We start from the raw sequence: 6,025 nt of genomic DNA on the forward strand, positions 1-6,025 counted from the left end.
AGCATAACAATAATCACATTAAAGTAGTACCAGAAGGAGAAGAGAGAAAAGGAAAGAAGGAATATTCAAAGAAAAAATGATGAAAAACTTCCCAAACATAGCAAAAGACCTGAATAGACATATCCAAGAAGCCCAGAGACCACCAAACAGAATAAACATGAAGAAAAGACACCCTGTCATATATTGATCACACTTTCAAATGCAAAGGACCTCTGGGCATCATCTCTTTCATCCTCTCAGGTTCTCTTTCCATGTCTGTGCTCAACTGATTCCAGCCTCCAGTCTCTGGGACCTCTCTCTCTCTCTCAGCCTCCTGGCAGTTTCTGTCTCTGTCCCCTTTTACTGTCTGTCTCTGGTTTCAGTCCTCCATTTATAGAGGACTCCAGCAAGAGGACCAAGACTCACCCCGGGTCACTCCTCCCTGAAGCAATAACAACCAAAGTCCCCAAAATGAATCCAATCCAGTCAAAGGGTCTCATACCCGCAGGGATGGACTAGTTCCAAGAACATGATCTTCTCTTGGGTCCACAAAAAGCTTCAAATCATCACACACATTTTATAGTTGTTACATCTTTTTTCTTGAATTTCCCCCTTTTATCAGCATATAATGATCATCTTTGTCCCTTGTAACTCTTTTTGACTCAAAGTTTCTTTTAGTTGATATTTATATAGTTACCCCAGCTTTCCTGTGGCTACTACTTGCATGGTTCATATTTTTACATCCTTTCACTTTCAACCTACTTGTATCTTTGAATTTAAGATGAGTCTCTTGCAGACAGCATAGAGTTAGGTAATGATTTTTTAAATCCATTCTCCCAATTTTTGCCTTTTGAATGGAGTGTTTAATTCACTTATGTTTAAAGTCACTACTGATAATGTGGGACTCTCTTCTGCCTTTTTACTATTTAGCCTTTGTATGTCTTATACACTTTTCCCCCTCAATTATTCTGTTAATGCCCAATTTTATATGTATTTGATTTTGGGGTTTGTACCATATTGAATGCTTTCTCTTTTCTACCTGGATATATTTTTCATCTCTTTTTCTTGTGATACCACGGGGATAAAATTTAACATCCTAAGTATATAACAATTGTATTTGGCTTGATGCCAACTTAGCTTCAATAACATACATATATATTTTTCGTATACCTCTTTTCCCCCACCTTTGTTTTACTAGGTATACCTTATATATTCATACATAGTATGTCCTAAATCATGCATTTATCATTACTTTTTTATGCAGTTGCATTTTAGCAATTGTAGGAAGTATGAAGTGGAGTTACATACCAAACAATACATTACAGTACTACTGGCATCTATAATTACCCAAATGGTTATCTTTACCACAGGTCTTTATGCAGCACTAAATCACTGCCTAGTGTCCTTTCTTTTCTGTCTGAAGAACTCCGTTTATTATTGCTTAGAGGGCAGGTCTAGTGGTGATAAACTCCTTCAGATTTAGTTCATCTGAGAATGTCTTAATCGTACCCTCATTTTTGAAAGAGAGTCACACTAGATATAATTTCTTGGTTGGCAGTTGTTTTCTTGAACTATTTCAATCCACTATCTTCTCACCTCCATGATTTCTGATGAGAAATTGGTACAGTCTTATTGAGACTCCCTTGTACTTATGTTGCTTTTCTCTTGTAGTTTTCAGAACTCTCTTTGTCATTTTCAATCAATAGTGTGATCAGTACATGATGGGTTTTTTTTTTCCTTCATATTTATCCCATTAGATGTTCTCTGGGCTTTTTGGATGTGCATAATCACATCTTAAGTTTGGGAAGTCCTCTGTCATTATTTCTTTGACTATTCCTTCTGCCCCTTTCTTTCTTCTCTTTCTGGAACTCCCATAATGTATATATTGTTATGGTGTCCCAGAGATGTCTTTGGTTCTTTTAGCATTTTACAATTCTTTCTTCTTTCTGCTCCTCAGCCTGACTCATTTCAAGTGTCTTGTCTTCAGGTACACTGATTCTTTCTTCTGCCAGCTCCTGTATGTTCTTTTAACCCTCCTGGGAATTTTTCATTTCAGTTAGTTATTGTGGTATTCAACTCCAGTAGTTTTGTTTGCTTCCTTTTTAAAATTTCGATCTCTTTACCAAGAATCTCATGTTGTTCATTCATTGTTTTCCTGATATTGTTTAGTTCTTTCTCTGCATTTTTGTTAATCAACTTGAACACTTTTAAGATCACATTTTTTAAGTACTTCATTTAGTATGCCCACATTCTGCTCTTCTTCATTGGTGTTTTCTAGATTTTTATCCTCTTCCTTTGCATAGGCCATGATTTCCTGTTTGTTTGTCTTGTAGTCTTTTGTTGCATACTTTAAATTTTAATACTTCAAGCAGTTAAGTCTGGAAGTTGTTCCCTTAATTTATGTTTCTTGGTTTTGTAACCAACTTACCATAAGAAAGAGATTTTCTTGAGCTTCAGCCCTCCTTTCAGGGAGGGCCGCCCAAGGCAAACACAGTGTGCAGGATTTTCCCTGTCTTTCTGGGCCCTGTCTTGTCCTGGGCTTTTGCCTGTTAGGGGTGGTGTTGAAGCAATGGCCATAGCAATACCTCTCTATGGTGGACCAATACAGTGTTCAGAGCTAGGACCAGCAATCCAAATTCCCTATCAAAAGTTACAATCAGCACTCAGCCTTGCTTCCTCCCTGTCTTTAGGGAGGAGGGATTTCACATCCCTCTCTGTCCACAGCACCAGGTAGGAACTGGACCCAAGGTGGCTCAGTTCAAGGGTGCAGGACACATGCTGACCATCTTTACAGAGTGACAATTCTTTACTGCAGTTTCTCAGTCTCTTCCTCCCGTTCTTCCTTGGATACTATACAATGCTTCTCTGGACTCTGGAGCCACAGAACAACTGTTTCAGACAGTTTCTGCCTGTTTAATAGCTGTTTTGGGAGGAAGGGTTAGTCCGGGGACTCACTACTCTGCGACCTTCCTGGAAGTTCCAAGTCTATGTCTTTTGATTGGGAAGTTTAGTACATTTACATTCAGAGTAATTACTGATAAGGCATGGCATACTTAGCCAATTTGTTCTTTTTTTCTTATACATCTTATATCTTTTTTCCCCTCTTTTCCTTTATTGCAGACTTCTTTTGTGTACTTTTCATCTTTTGTGAAGTAGTGGATTGATCCCTTTCTCATTTCTGTTTCTGTATATATTTCAGATACTTTCTTTGTAGTTATCCTGAGGTTTGTACTAAACAACGTAAGTCTATAATTTACTGTCTCAAAAAATACCAACTTAGTTTCAATACATACATAGTCTCTGCTCCTTCACACTTGTTTCCCCCTCCTCATATTTTTGTCTCATATTGCCTCTTTATATTTTGCATGTCCTAAATGTGGAAATATTATTATTTTTATTCAATTGTATTCTTAATATTGTAGGAAATTACGAGTGGCATTACACACTGAGGATACCATACTATAGAATTTTGCATTTACCCATGTAATGTCTTTTCTGGGTGATCGTCACTTCTTCATACTTCTCCAAACTACTCTCTTCTGTATTTTCCTTTCAACCTGAAGAATTCCCTTTTGCATCTCTTAAAGGGAAGGTCTCTTGGTGGCAAATACTCTCTGTTTTTGTTTATCTGTTAATTTCTTAAATTCTTCCTCCTCTTTAAAGGACAGTTTCCCTGCATAAAGATTTTTGGCTGGCAGTGTTTCTCTGCTTTCTAGGGGACTTCTTTGTATGCTTGGTCACACTGACCCTTAGGGACCCACCTTGAGATTATTTGGTCTTGGGTTTTGTGCCTGGGTGTGCATGGGACTCCAATATGCTTCATGGGTTGCTCTGTAGGGGGCAGGAGGTGCCCAGGCTGGAGCATTGCCACTGAGTGTCTCTCACACTTTGTGGGACCAAGTGGGAGCAAGTTGATGCCGCTCTCCTACCTCTCCCTTTTTTTGGGTTTGTTTGTTGTTTGCTTTGATTCAGCATTTGTCGTATCTTCTTCCAGTCTCTGTCCTCCTCCAGCATTCTCAGTGAGTTGAATTTGCACTTTAATTTAGCTGTTTCTAAGGGGAAACATGTCTGGGGACAGCATTTTTTTTAAAGATTTATTTATTCATTTATTTCTCTCCCCTTTCCCCCACCCTGGTTGTCTGTTCCCTGTGTCTAATTGCTGCATCTTCTTTGTCCACTTCTGTTGCTGTCAGCAGCATGGGAATCTGTGTTTCTTGTTTTTGTTGTTGCATCATCTTGTGTGAGCTCTCCGTGTGTGCGGTGCCATTCCTGGGCAAGCTGCACTTTTTTCATGCTGGGTGGCTCTCCTTATGGGATGCACTCCTTGCACGTGGGGCTCCAAGGAGTGGCATGGCACTCCTTGGGTGCATCAGCACTGCACATGGGCCAGCTTCACATGGGTCAAGGATGCCCGGGGTTGGAGACAGCATCTTGATATCCCAAGCGCTACTTATTTTCAATAGTATTAAAGAAATTTTATCTTCCTGAGAAATGCTGTGTAAATTCAATGTTACTGAATCAAAACTTGTTTTACTCCAAATGATAACTCCCTCACTTAACTTGATTTCTGTGTTTGGCTTATAATTTTTCAATGTCGTCTGTATATATTGAAGGAAGTATGCATAACAGTTTGTGTAATTAAAATTTTGTTCAAAATTTTCATTCATAAAATATACCAAAACTATAAATTTCATGGTATGAGTTCACTGAATATAAATAAAGTACATAATTATTAAGTTGTGTTGATTCAGGAGTTGCTTTAGGATGAGGTGTTACCTTGGGACCCTTTGTTAATAGACTAATTACACAGCAACAGCTTTAAAAGTGAAAAAGTGTGACAACTAACCACAGCATTGAAGATACTCAGAAATTTAAAATAATGGAGAATTTCAGTCGTGGATAAGTCCTAATTAGATACTGTTAGAGGTTTGCAGTAATTAACAAGCTGTAGCTCAGTTTCCCCTGATATGCACTGGGGAAAGGCTAATCCCATCCCCCATAAGCCTAAGTGTCCAAGGGCATGGCGCTTCCCACAAATTAAATAAAGAAAGCACACAGAGATGGGATAAAGGGAAATGGAAACCTTCCCTACCTACATACCAGAGGAAGATAAAATTCCTACAGAACAAAGAAATATCTGTTCCTGCAGCATTCCAGGAAACCACAACTCCATAACCCACTATCTTCTAGTCACTATCAGGGAAAGTTCCACCTCTAAGGGTTTCCCATTGGCCCCTGCACTTCACTCGGACCCTCAACCCTCTCCCACCAACTATCATTTCCCTGCCTAGGAAAGTTCTTTATAAATCCAAATCCCCCTTTCCAGGGGTGGGCTGAAGTCTCTCTTCAGACCCCCACCATGCTGGTGGGGATGCTGAAGTCTGTTCTTCAGACCCCCTCCATTGGGAGAGCTTCTCAATAAATCTTCATCTACAGTCAATTAGTCTCTGTATCCCCATAAGCGCCGTGTTTTCTCCAACAGCTACTAATTGAATTAAAGTAGAACTTTCCTATACTGAAAATATCAGAGACTATTTTATTTAACTAAGCTGAAAAATTAGAAATTAGATTATTTGTATTGGAGGACTAGAGAACATTAACAAAATGTCTTAGGTGGCTTTAACCCCTGTGAGGAACCGGTAGGATCCAGAACAGTGTATCCTAATTGTATACCACCTGCATCCATTAGTACATGCCAGCAAGGGTAGAACCTATAGGAGAAGAATAAAATTATGTGGGAGTCCTTGGTTATCTACACTGGCAAGAAATATTTTATGCTACACATTAAAAACATAACAGCCTTTTTCTTTACCATAAGCAAGGCCATAAAACCTTGAGCAATTAGGAACAGAAAACCATACACCTGTACATAATTTAAATTGGAGAAGATAGCCAGTTGGATTTCTGCCTGTGGGATGATCAAACACTCCACAGTTAGAGCAGGTTTGTCATATAAATATTAGTTTATCACTGAGGTTGTAATTAATTGGAATCTTTTTCAGAAGAAGATGTGAATGGCGCATGAAATATCAAAGTAGGAACTGTC

This window comes from Dasypus novemcinctus, chromosome 6 (genome assembly GCF_030445035.2).
Source record: "Dasypus novemcinctus isolate mDasNov1 chromosome 6, mDasNov1.1.hap2, whole genome shotgun sequence".
NCBI classification, from domain to species: domain Eukaryota; kingdom Metazoa; phylum Chordata; class Mammalia; order Cingulata; family Dasypodidae; genus Dasypus; species Dasypus novemcinctus.